Below are 13,372 nucleotides of genomic sequence, written 5' to 3' on the forward strand. Positions count from 1 at the left end.
TTCCTCATCTGTAAAATAATGACATTTGACTAGATGACATATTATAAAATCATTCAAGGGTGAGAATTCTATGGCTAACCAGAAATCATGTCAAGAGTATTAGGGCTTTCATAGAAGACTGGAAGGAGGTGATGCTGAATTTAACCAAATAATTAATTTCTAGTGGTAGACTGTATCATAATCGTCTACAAATGTTTTTGAATACATCCCATATGCATGGCACTGTGCATTAGGGTGGAACACACACACAGAAAATTGCAGCAGACATTGTTCCTGCCCTGAAGGAGTTTTCAATTCAGTAGTGGAGACATGTATATGAGTAACATTACATCATAGGATTAAATTAAATTAACTAATGTCATAATGGAGTCACAATCAGCACAATGGCTGGTTTATGTCCATTTTAGTTAGCTAGAGTTTGGTAGATACTTACAGCTGCTTACTGCATCAAAAACAGGATCATTTTTGGAAGTAAAACAATACCTGAAATAGTTGCCAGAAGTCTATTTAGAGATTTGAGGTCTACTTGTTTATTGCAAAGAGAATATTTTATGTGTTCTCTAGAAACACTTTAAAATCCAACACATTCTCCATTTTGAATTTCCAGGAAGCAAAAGAGATTCACTCAAGATAAAAGGAGGTAATTTAGTGGCTTAAAACAACCATGTTAGTTTGCTTACAGTTGTGTGTGGGTCACGGATTTAAGAAGGACTCAGCTGGGCAAGTCATCTTTTATCCACATGAGATCACGTGGGTTTGGAGGACCTGTTTCCACAATGCTTATTCATGAAGTATCACATCTGACATCTCCTTGTTGTTTGATTTATCTTTCTCCACATGGTGTCTCATTTTCTAAGGTCTCTCCATGTAGTTTGAGCTCCTCATGGCAAGGTGGTCTCGAGTAGTTTCACTTTTTATCTGGTGGCTGGATTCTAAGAGGGCAGGACAGAAGTATCATTCTCCTAAAGGTTAGGCCCAGGAACTGGTTTAACCTGACTTCTATCTTACTTCATTGGTCAAAGCTGTCATAGGGAACACTCCTCTTCATGGGAAGAGTATCAAAGAATTGAGGTCATCTTTAATATGCCACACACTCTTTGGGGCATGTGGTCTAATATGAAATCATAATTCCTTGATTTTTCATTTGCTCATTTTTTTTATGAGAAGGAAAAAATAAATGGTTAATCCAACCAACTTTCTTAACAGTATTTAACTGGCATTTTGAATGAGACGATTCTTTGTGTGGGTGTATGCTAAAAGTCATAGGATATTTAGTATACAGCACCCACTAAATGCCATTGGTGCCTTACCCCCATCATTGGACAATAAAAACACAATCCACAACATTTCAGAACTCTCCGTGGTGGCAAAGATAGTACTTCTCCCAGATGAAAGCCATAGACCTGATATCTTAAGATGCTAGATTTCCTAGAGAGGTGATGATCAGGTTACTCTGTGGGCTGTATTGATGTAGATAGTAATAAAATGACTAGTTTCTGTTCTGTTCCAATCCATACAATTCAAAGTTCTTACTGAGTACCTAGATCCTCTGTGTTTCTATCAATGGAAGTTGTTGTAGAGCTGTAGGAACATATAATATGCACCCTGCCCTCAAGAAGGATCTAACATTATTGGAGACATATTAGTCAATCTTCAGTGAAAAATACTTCATGCCACTTACAATAAGAAAAGGCATTTATTATGGGATATTCGGAAATGTAGAAAACTAAAGAACACACACACACACACACCTTGGATCACACAATTCAGATGTACCACTGTTGACATTTTGATGGGTCTCATTCCAATTATTAATATGTGTATCTGTATGGAAGGAATTTATATATATGTATACATACAATAGATAATATCTAGTACTTTGTAATACTTCATAATAGAGATATGGTATTATATATAGTACTTTCTGTAATATGCTTTGATAACTCTTACCACTGAAAAGCACTAGAGTTAATTTTTAATATAAGACTTTACTTAAATGAAGTGTTAAACAGAATCAAAGGGTAAAGAAGTGTGTATGGCGATGCTGACCAGAGTTAGTGAGGAAGACTTCAAGCTTCATCAGGAGCTTGAAGAATGAGTAAAGTTAGGATTAGCAGGGTCCTAATCAATAATTTCATGATAAGAATGGGCATAGTATAATTAGAAGACAGTCTAGTTTTTATCTCTGTTATTGTTTCCTAACTTTGGTAAATACGATAATGTCTTACTAAGTTTTACCGAGTTTTGAGTTTGAAAATGGTAATGCATTCAAGAGATATGGGGAAACAGGGAGCAGGCGTTGCTTTTTAAAATGCTCTCTCAAAGATGTCATTAAAATCTGCATAGCAGTCTAAATAAACGCACAGGTGGAGTCAGTGACAGCTGTGATATATTGGTCCTACATGAAATGGTAGGGTGGGAGTTTCAGAAGTTGGTGAGTGAGGAAATAATAAAAGATACCCTCTAAATAACACTTATTATTCACAGTGAGTTCAACTCCAGAATTTCTGTTTCTTTCCCAAAGTGAAAGGAAGGAAACAAAGCCTTCTCTTATTATTTTCAGTTTACTGCTATAGTGATAAAGAAGATAAGATAGTTATTACCAACTACCTTGACAGTAAATATTATATTCTAAACAATAATGCATTTACTAATATTACCCATGGTACCAGTAACTGAAATTACTAGTGTACTAATAAAATAAAAATAATGCAAATGAATGTAAGTTGCATGAGGCCAGAAACTTTATTTTGTTCTCTCTCCTAACCACTCAACAGTTACTAGCATATTGTAATGTTGAATGAAAGATTCCACATTAAGAAGAATGTACTCCCTTATGAAAAATGGGAGAAGAAATAAATGGCATAAGCAAAAACAAGGAATTACTTTATAGCATATGTAAAGTTTTGCCTATCGAAACTGGCTAGTAAAATGCTGTTTTTATACTATGACACCTTGGTTGAGTATAACCTACCCAGCGGCAAATCCAGAAAATCTTTGTGTAAGCAAAACAACCTTGAGATTCTTGCCTACATCTATGGTTAATCTAGTTATAACTTATTTAAGACAATGTATTCAAAGTGACTAAAAGATTATTTTGTAAAAATTTGAGAGTGACTGTTATTAAAATTCATGCAATTATACAAAGTAGAAAGCCAGAATATGGTAGATAGAGAAACAACACATTATTTTAAACACCACTTAGTCTAGGGTAAATTAGATAATAAGCACTACATAAATACTTGTTATTGAATGAACAAATGGTTTGTTTGTATTATATCATAATGAAGATGAGTCAGTAGGGGAAAAAAAAGACTACTAAAGGTGGTTTCTGAAAGAAATAAGCATAAGCACTATTTACAATAGCCAGGACATGGAAGCAACCTAAGTGTCCACTAACAGATGAATGGATAAAGAAGATGTGGCACATATATGCAATGGAATATTACTCGGCCATAAAAAGAAACGAAATTGAGTTATTTGTAGTGAGGTGGATGGACCTAGAGTCTGTCATACAGAGTGAAGTAAGTCAGAAAGAGAAAAACAAATACCATATGCTAACACATATATATGGAATCTAAAAAAAAAACAAAAAAAAAAACTGCTTCTGATGAACCTAGGGGCAGGACAGAAGTAAAGACACAGAGGTAGAGAATGGACTTGAGGACACGGGGAGGGGGAAGGGGGAGCTGGGCGAAATAAAAGAGTAGCACTGACATATATACACTACCAAATGTAAAATAGATAGCTAGTGGGAAGCAGCTGCATAGCACGGGGAGATCAGCTTGGTGCTTTGTGACCACCTAGAGGGATGGGATAGGGAGGGAGGCGCAAGAGGGAGGGGATATGGGGATATATGTATACGTATAACTGATTCACTTTGTTATATAGCAGAAACTAACACAACATTGTAAAGCAATTATACTCCAATAAAGATGTTAAAAAAAGAAAAGAAATAAGCATATTAAAAGAATAATTTTAGTTCATACTTATAAACTTTTTATTAAAACATAACCATTGCAAAATAACCAGGATAGACTCATAATGATAAATGGACCAACAAATCCTGGTCAAATGAAAAGAATTTTTCTGAGTTAATTGGTAATTCTAATGCCTCACTTGATAAAGTCAATATCGTAAGTAACGTTGTTATTCTACACAGTAGTAACCATAAGTAGAGTCACTATTTTAGGGACAACAGTGGTTAAATTTTAGTGGTCAAGAGAATCACTTGAGAAAGTTGTTAAAAGTCTGATTTCTGGCTCTCAACACTAAATGATCCTTATTCAGCAAGTCTGGGGTCAGATTCCTGAATCTGCATTTGTAACCTGCATTTCAGGTGATTGCTGGGTAGGTGATCTGCAGTCTACATCTTGAAAAACAGTTCTTGGAATGTTTGCTGCTTTGTCCCTGCTCAGAAGATTCAAACTGTAAGTAATTAATGGACCCAAGATACTGTTATTTTGGGGGGACTTTTTTGTTGTAATTTCTGGGCATTCTTTTGGGGCTTGCCTTCCAACTAGATTAAATTCCCCTAAAATCTGCTTTGCCTTGTTAAAATAACTACCCTCACTCACTCAGGACTTACGTTCACAGGTAAGACTGGTCTGAAAATTCCTTTCTTGTGTACTCTTTACTGGGTTTTAATAACCATGTTATATATGTCTTCCCTTTCTGTGCTATGGAGGCCGTTAAGTTGCATTAGAATCAACTGCTTTTAAAAGTTTGTAAAATCCGCCTATGAAACCATGTGGACCTGGTGATTTTGATAAAGGGGGAGACTAGATCTTTGAGCAATTCCTCTGTTTTTCTTTTATTTGTATTTGAACTGTTTGGCTATTTTATCACTTCTAGAGTAAATTTTACATTTTTGAAAACTGTAGGTTTCATTCGTGTTTTCAAATTTTTTTGTTTGTGCAGGATTTAGTAAGCTAGTTTCATATGCTTCTTTGAATTTTACCCATTTTATGAATATTCCTCTCTGTTCCTTTTTTTTGTGTATTTTTTTCATATCTCACTCTTTTCCCTTCAATTAGCTTATAGGTGAGTCATGGAGAAAATGACAGCAAGTAATTTAAACAGAATAATTTTTTAAATTAGAAAAATAATTTAAAATGAGTTTCAAAAAAATTTTAAAAAATAGAGTTTCCTCGAAGATGGGAAAAGTGTATACAGATACACATATGAATCTGTCATTTTCCATTCTAGTTAATCTTGTAGTGTCCTTGGCAAATGGGGCCTGTTCTAATGCATTTATACTTATATAGATATATAAATAAAAGAATGTGGTTCTATTTTACTAATGATGTATGCTGATTAAAAACTATTTCATTTTAATTTTTTACACTGATGTGTTAATGTTGATTATGTTTGGAGTATCTGTTAATCTATATGCAGGCATACCTCCAAGATATTGCAGGTTTGGTTCTAGACAACTGCAATAAAATAAATACCGAAATAAAGCCGAAATAACCATTGCAAAATAACCAGGTTTCCTAGTACGTATAAAAGTTTCCTAGTACGTATAAAAGTTAAGTTTACATTATATTGTAGTCTGCTAAATGTGCAATAGCATTATGCTAAAAAACCAATATACATGCCGTAATTAAAAAGATTTTATTGCTAAAAAATGCGACCCATCATCTGAGCCTTCAGTGAATCATAGTAGTGACATCAAAGATCACCAATCACAAATCACCATAACAAATAAAATAATAATGGAAACGTTGGAAATATTGTGAGAATTACCAAACTGTGACACAGAGACACAAGGCGAGCAAATGCTGTTGGAAAAGTGGTGCTGATAGACTTGCTCGGGCAGGTCTGCCACAAACCTTCAATTTGTAAAAAAAAAATGCAATATCTGCAAAGCGCAATAAAATGAAGCACAGTAAAGCGAGGTATGCCTGTATCTATCCATAAATTTAACTGGATTAAACTTTTTTCAAATGGTAAGAATGCTTACAGATTTGTAAAATTCTCCTAAGCATAAGCTAGGGTTGAGAACAGGAAATATGGCAGAATGAGGTTAATAGAATAGCAATGAGTTGTGTTCTGTGCATGTTAGTGTCGGATGGTCATTTGTGCTCACTAAACCCTCCCTAAATCTTAAATGTGACTGTTATTAGTCATCATTTTGTTGACTGGTCTAAAAAGAAGGAGAAATAATATAATATTAAGTGTCTTAATTATACTGGGTAATATTAATCACATTTCACTTATTTCATTCTAATAAGTATAGTTCTGTTAGTCTTATGGTACAAATTTGAAGAAAAAAGATACTTAAACTTGGTCTTTTTTTGTGTGTAAAAGTAAAATTCCCTTTTTTTTTTGCAAAGCTCATTTGTAGCACTAGGGAGGTTATTTCCTATCTGTAGGTCAGAGATGGATTGAATGCAGAATTCTAATAACTTTTTCAACACATGTTGACCCCTGTAGTCTTTTCTTTCCCTTGGTGTGTGTGGGGTAGGGTGACGGCTCTAGTTAATGTGCAGAATTGCTATGAAGATGCCCTCTGTCATGATAGGTGCCAGGTGCACTGCTAGCGCTCACTAACTAATGGATAATGATAGGATATATTCACACCTTGGAAATGAGGTGGTGAATTTTTTGAATTTTCTGATAGAGTTCAGCACAATGAGAATCCCCACGGAGGTACATGGAGTGAGGATCTGTCCCAGCGATAGCAGGTGATGACAGCGGACTCTGTTTCAATATGTTTTGGACAGGAAATCACAGCTTTGGTCTGCTGAAGCTGGCGAGTTCTCATCACTTATATACCAGTGGTGTTATAGACTTGCAGAATCTGTCATTCCGAAAGGATTCTGGAAGCCAGAGAGTGACTCTTACCTCAGATGACATTGGCGTCCCCTGGCATTGAAAATTAAATGTATGAAGTGAGAACTTCTCTAAAAACAATAAAACAAACACAATTATGAGAGCAAATGAGAAAGTGGTGGTGTTTGTCAAGTTGAGACTGGAAAGGAAGAGCTTTTGATCTCATTTATAGCAACTCAAATTACTACACAAAGTAAAGAGAGACAATGTTTGGAGTGAAATTAATCCTATTTAGATTCTTTAATAACTTCAGATTCTTTTTAAAAATTGGTTACTAGACAGTGGGAGTTGGATGCCAGACTGGTATCTAAACGCCATTGGTCCCCTGCAAAAAAAGTGGAATTATAAGTATATTCGTACTCCAGTGGGAATCTGTATTGGAAGGCTTTATTAAAAGTGACCCTGATTTAGTTGTTTTGAATTTCTCCATGAAGACTACGAAGTCTGTTACTATTCAGTGGGCCTCATCCAATATTAAGTGTGAAAAGTGGAGGTTACTCCATCAGTTTGGGGGTTTATGTTTTCCCACTTGTACAGCCCCAAGGGCAGCTCATTTCCAGGGAGTGAGGTGAGGACAGATGGGACCAGTCTACCTGCCCAGTGCCTCGCAGAGTCATCTTGCTTAGGTCAGAGAACCATGGCAACTAAACACTTCCTGTGCTCACTGAGTCACCGCCTGTCTGTGCAGTCCTGGCCAGTTCCTGAGGTCCTGTCTGACCTAAAGTTCTGTTCTCTATGTGTTAAGAAAAAGGACAGGGTCAGCAGAGTATACACTCCAGGTCATGCTGATCTGCGACCCTAAGATACGGACATTGGACTGTTTAAAAATAATGATTTCCCTTCTAATCTTTTCCTTGTATATATATTCCTCTTTTCTAATTTGCCCCAGTTCCTTTCACTGTTCTGAAAACAGTTGCTTTCCTATACCCCTTGTTGGGGTAAGCCTAGCTTTCACAAGCCATATTTCTCTGTTTTAGAGATTGCACAGCACTCTTTGAAAATGTTTTCAGGTATTTTTGGTTGGTTTAATTATTTTGCCAGCAAGATTTCAGCCCCTAAATAGATTTTGTGTAGCCTTATGAAAATGCTGTTTTACTACCCTGTTGCAAGGCTGTGAGTTTATCACAGTCCTAAATATTTAGATAAACCCTGAAAATGTAGTCAAGCCAAGGGTGGTGTGTCTTAATGACAACATTGATTCAGTTATTCAGCTTCAATTTCCTTCCTCTAGGATGTGAGTAGATTTTTAAAAATTTAAGTTGGTTGATTTCTGGTCCTCTGAAGACAGCGTCTGTGATTAAACTTCATCCTTCCTTTCCCAGATCCAGTTTCTACTCTAAGTTGTTCCTGGTGAGTGACAGCAAGTTCATAGCCTCAGTTAGATTTTTACTTCTTTCATTTCTCAAAGCTGCCTTATCTTTTCTTTCTGTGTGTCTTAAGATTTTCTTTGGGCATGCGTTTGAGAGCTTTAAGGGTTTTGTCTTAAGATCCCTGGATTGGAGTCTTTAAGTTCCCACCGAGGGTCACCCAGCAGTCAGCAGGCCTCTCCACACTGCCCCATCAGCAGGATCACTTAGAGCAGAAGCAGGCCCACCCTTTCCCTGGAAGGACCACCCGTTTCCCCAGAAGGACCACCGAGACGGTTTACACAAGTGTGTGTGCTGAGAGAGGCCCCTATTGGCCTGCACCTCCAGAGTTTACTTTTCAGGCTTAGAAAAGCCCACAGACATTCCACACTGTATTACCCATTTGCAAAATACTAGATGGAAAATGCAGAAATGAATCAAGTTTGTAAATTAACGGAGGATGAGCTCCTGTGACTATGTCATCCTCTTCCTTATGAGTTTTCAGATGTTTAGCCCGTGGGATTTGCAGCAGAATCTCATAAGAGCAGGAGTCTTAAGCCTTTAGGTTTGTCAGTGCAAGTGAGTTAAGGGGCTTTTCTGAACAAGAGTGCTAAAATTTCAAACAATTCCTTTGTTTTTGACCTAATGATAAATGTGAAAGAGGAAAAACCGTTTTGTTTGCTTCCTCAATTCTAAACAGTTTACCTATGGATGTATATGTCCAGAGTCCATATAGGTGATGGTCTTGGGACCAAAGGAGGAGATGAATCTGAGCTCCCAGAGCTCGGAGACAAAGAACTGGAGGGACTGAGCTTTGAGATGTGGTCACCCTGACGACCATTGCTTGAGCCAAGCACTTGTCATTGTGTGTCTGGGTACAAAAGAACCAGCAAAACAAAACGTGCATTCAGCCACATGGCCTCTGCAGAACCTCTGTTAAGACTGTGGGATCCTTCCTTTCATTTGACATGGGCCTCAGGTGGTCATAAACATGTGCTAGTCAGAGAACAGATGTTTTGAGACAAGGTAACCTGAATGTCACCCAGCTGTGATGGTTTTAGGTGTGGTACAACCTGGATTTCCTACAGTGAGCTTTCTTAGGAGCCAGGTTTGGTATATGCTTAGAAACAGAGGAGAGAGGAGAGGAACTCCCCAACACAAGAATTCAGATGACTGCTCCAGCAAGAAGCTCCTTTCCAGAAAAATGAGGGAAGCTGCAGCAAAATGCTGAAAGGATTCAGTGATCATTGGCGCATCACTTCAGGCAATTGAGACAAAGAAATAGGTGGGAAAATGCCTCATAATCTCCCTAATAACTTGGATCTCTGGTTTTCTGTGAGAAGGCTATTTTAACAGGGACTTGTGCTGTTGAGAGAGAAGTACAGTTAGTGTAAATGCTGAGGTCATAAACATTACATATTAGGAAAAAATCCAACCAGACAAGTTATTTTTAGGCCCTTACATTTACACTTAATTTGAATTATTTTATTTTTCTCCTTTCAATATTGACCACATTAGTCTAGAGAGAAACACTCTAGTTGTTGCTGGTTTCTGGTTTCTCTCGTTGTTTTTTGGCCTACCACTTGATCATTTGAATATTTTGAGGAATATAAACCATTTCCCATCTCCTAGGTTAAGAATTAAAGATTTAGAATGTAGGCAAACCAAAAAACTATAGCTGAGAAAAGCTGCTATGTCTCCTTGGAAGGAACGTTGTCCTTTTTCTCTTTTTGTTTCTTTCTCTGTAGTTAGTCTTTGTCCGAAGTTTTAACATTTATTGTCCACATGGTTATAATGTCTTTGGGGGCACCAAAATCATGAGACCTGTCTTATTTTCAGACTCTCACAGCAAGATTATTTCTTAGAATGCATTTCTCAAAACATATATCACAGGCAGTAATTTGTACTTGTTTCAACTGGGAGTTTTGTGGCAGTGGTTGCTGTCAGTGGGACAGCGTTCGTTGGTAGGTTGGTTCAGCATCGTATTGATTAGTTCTTCCTTCCATACTCCAAGGACGCTGGTTTTCCTTTGCAGACTATATTTTGAGTGAGGGTTAAACTTTGAGTGTTAAATCTCTTGTAGACCTCTCCTTTGTATGGTTGAAGGGAATTTTCAACTTACCCAGCATTCTTGTATATAACAAAATTACATTTTGTGTTCCCAAATGCTTTGTACCATTGGCATTGTTTATTTTGGTTTGGGAGTCCTAGGGACCTCTAGATCTAGCTGCTTCTCCTAGAAGCTGTACAGTAGGTTTCCAGAATGCCTATTGAATTGAACAAAGATTTGCATTCATCACAGAGTTTATAATTTAAGAGGTTGTCGTGATCTTCTTTTTCCAGATACACTATTACAGTCAGAAAAATCTCCCATATGAGTGTTTGTGCCTCTCCCCTTGCCATCACCTTACAATGGGACGGTCCCTTGGCCCACTGAATTAGAAACCATTAAGATTAAAAAAAAAAAAGTCGTCCAGCCACGTCTGGCTAGCAGAGACAGTGGAAATAGCATGTCATTTTTAAGTTAAAGTGCCGTACTTTTTGTAATGTTTCATTTTAAAATGTGGAAAAGGATGTCATTTGGCTGTCAAAGATAACATTTCTGACACTTTTGCATTTCTACATTTGAGATTTTAAGTTTTGGTTATGACGTTGACAGAGTATCTTAGAGCATTAATACAGGATTTATAAAAGTAAAAGTTATTTCCTTTACTGTATATATTTAGGATTTTTGCTGCTAGGTGTCCTAAACTCATAAAAGAGTTTCTGTAATCTAAATCACCAAACTTACTTCAGTTTTATCTATTCTTTGAAATACACTGCATTAAATATGGTGAGATGGTGGGAAACGTTTACTTTATGTAGCACTGCAGTGCATAAATCACCACATCCAAATCACCACTGCATAAACCACCGCATCCATATCCCCTCGCATCCCCTCCTCACCCTGGAAAAGTCACTGACAAGACACTTCAGATGGTATGGGCTCTACAAACATGAAGATTGTATAACATGATGCAGCATTATTGACCTGTTCCACTGCCCCATCCCACTCCTGAGAACCCCTCCTTACCCTGCCCCGCAGGTATGGCTCCCTGGAAGGGGGACCACTGGCCTTGGTTTGCCTGGACCTCTCCCAATTTTAGTACCCAAAGTCTCATGTCCCGGGAAACTCCTTAGTCCCAGGCAACCAGGACAACTGGTCACCCTACTCTGCAGCCATGTTCTGGATCATGAGCCTCCCCTAGGGCCATGACTGACACAGTCCATGGTCTATGTTTTTGTCAGATTGGACCAGTCACCTTCTCTGTCCTTGGGATTCTGAATGCTGAACTGAGAGAAACACACTGAGACTAGGAGTTGTTTGCAGCATTAATATTAAATGCAGTCCTTTAGAGCAGTGCCACATCGATTGCACATTAAAATCACCTGGGACACTTAAAACATGCAGCTGAGCAGGCCTTGGCTCCCAAAACTGATTTAATTGGTTTGAGATGGGGCCTGCATAGGGTACTTTAAAGCAGTCTTATCTGATGGTTCTAAGATGTAGCCAGAGTCCCCAGTCCACTGCTCTTAAAAAAAGATTTACAAACTCCCCAAACTTCCAGTATCGAGACTTCTGGAAGTGCCTTGTTTTCTGCTATTTCTGAAGCCTGCTTATTCAACAGTTTCTTGGATTCCATAAGATACTCCAGTATCTTTCTAGTAAATCAGTTAAAAAAAAAATCTACCTCGAATTGTTTCCTATTTTTTTACAACAAAAGGAAACATAAATATTATACAAACAAAGTCAAGTTTTTCTAAGTTTTCTACTTTGGGTAAAGCAGTTGGAGAAATAGATCAAAGCAGGGTACAGTAACGAAGCAAAGACTTGTGCTAAGGACCCAAAGAATAACAGTCTTATAGCTAAGGCCAAAGCCTCAGCATAGCATATATTAAACATTCAAGCATTATGAATTGAATGAACGAATCAGTGAATTCCACAGCCCCATACTATGGAATATGGATCAAAACCCATATGATCATTTAGAATTAAGTTCTAGGAAAAATTGTCACCTTAGATAAAATGAAAAGAATATTAGTTTAAAAATAAAATATTAGAACAGTTGTAGCACTCTGTTTTCTGTTATTTTGCCTCCTTTGACAGGAAACTTAGAACCAAAATTATGCTTAATTAGTAAGCATATTTTCCTAAGTTTAAAGCATTTTTATTTTTCTGTTCCTTTCCAAAGTTTATATTTTATAAAGTTTAATTTTTCTTTTTATTCAAATTGTTTTATTTCATGAGTCTCACATATTAAGCTATTTTTAAAGTTGCTTTTGAATTAAAATGTTACAGACTAAGAAGAAGAAAAAATACAAGAATGAAGTGTTCATAAGATGAAAGCCACTATTAATACTCATAGGACATGGCTTGTGGAAATTAAAGATCTTCTTTTAAATTACGAATGCTGATAAATAAGTGCTATGATAATAAATTTGGGAAAAAATATCAGGATGTAGACTAGGAAATATTTTCAGAACATGTTTAATCCAAAAAGTTAATATTTTTAATGTAAAAAGTCATATATAAAAATATAAAAAGATAAAAGACAAAACTCCAATAAAAATAGGCAAAGATCATGATATAACAATTCACAAAATGAGAAAAGGCTAATAATCATATCAAAACATGTTCATCATTACAAGTAGTCAAAATAAAGTAAATTAAGACAAGAATAAGGTGTTTTGTTTGTTTTTCAAAAAGGCAAAGATTTTTAAAATATCCAAGGTAGTCAAGAATTTTGTAGAAAAAAGAACTGTTTGTTGGGATCACTAAATGGAAATGGAACAATATTTCTAGAAGACAAATTGATAATATAGATTAAGGTATTCATACAGTTCTACCACTCTAAATGTTAGTAGAGTTGGCCCTTTGTATCGTGTGTTCCTCACCTGAGGATTCAACCAACCATGAATGGAATATATTGAGGAAAAAAAAAAAAAATCCAAAATGTTCCAAAAAGCAAAACTTGAATTCGTAGTGTGCCCTGGCAACTATTTACATACATTTACATTGTATTTACAGCTTTTACATAGCATTTATATTGTATTAGCTATTATAAGTAATCTGGAGATGATTTAAAATGTATGGGAGGATGTACATAGGTTATGCAAATTCTAGGCCATTTTATATAAAGGACTTGAGT

Source organism: Balaenoptera ricei, chromosome 11, assembly GCF_028023285.1.
Source record: "Balaenoptera ricei isolate mBalRic1 chromosome 11, mBalRic1.hap2, whole genome shotgun sequence".
NCBI lineage: Eukaryota > Metazoa > Chordata > Mammalia > Artiodactyla > Balaenopteridae > Balaenoptera > Balaenoptera ricei.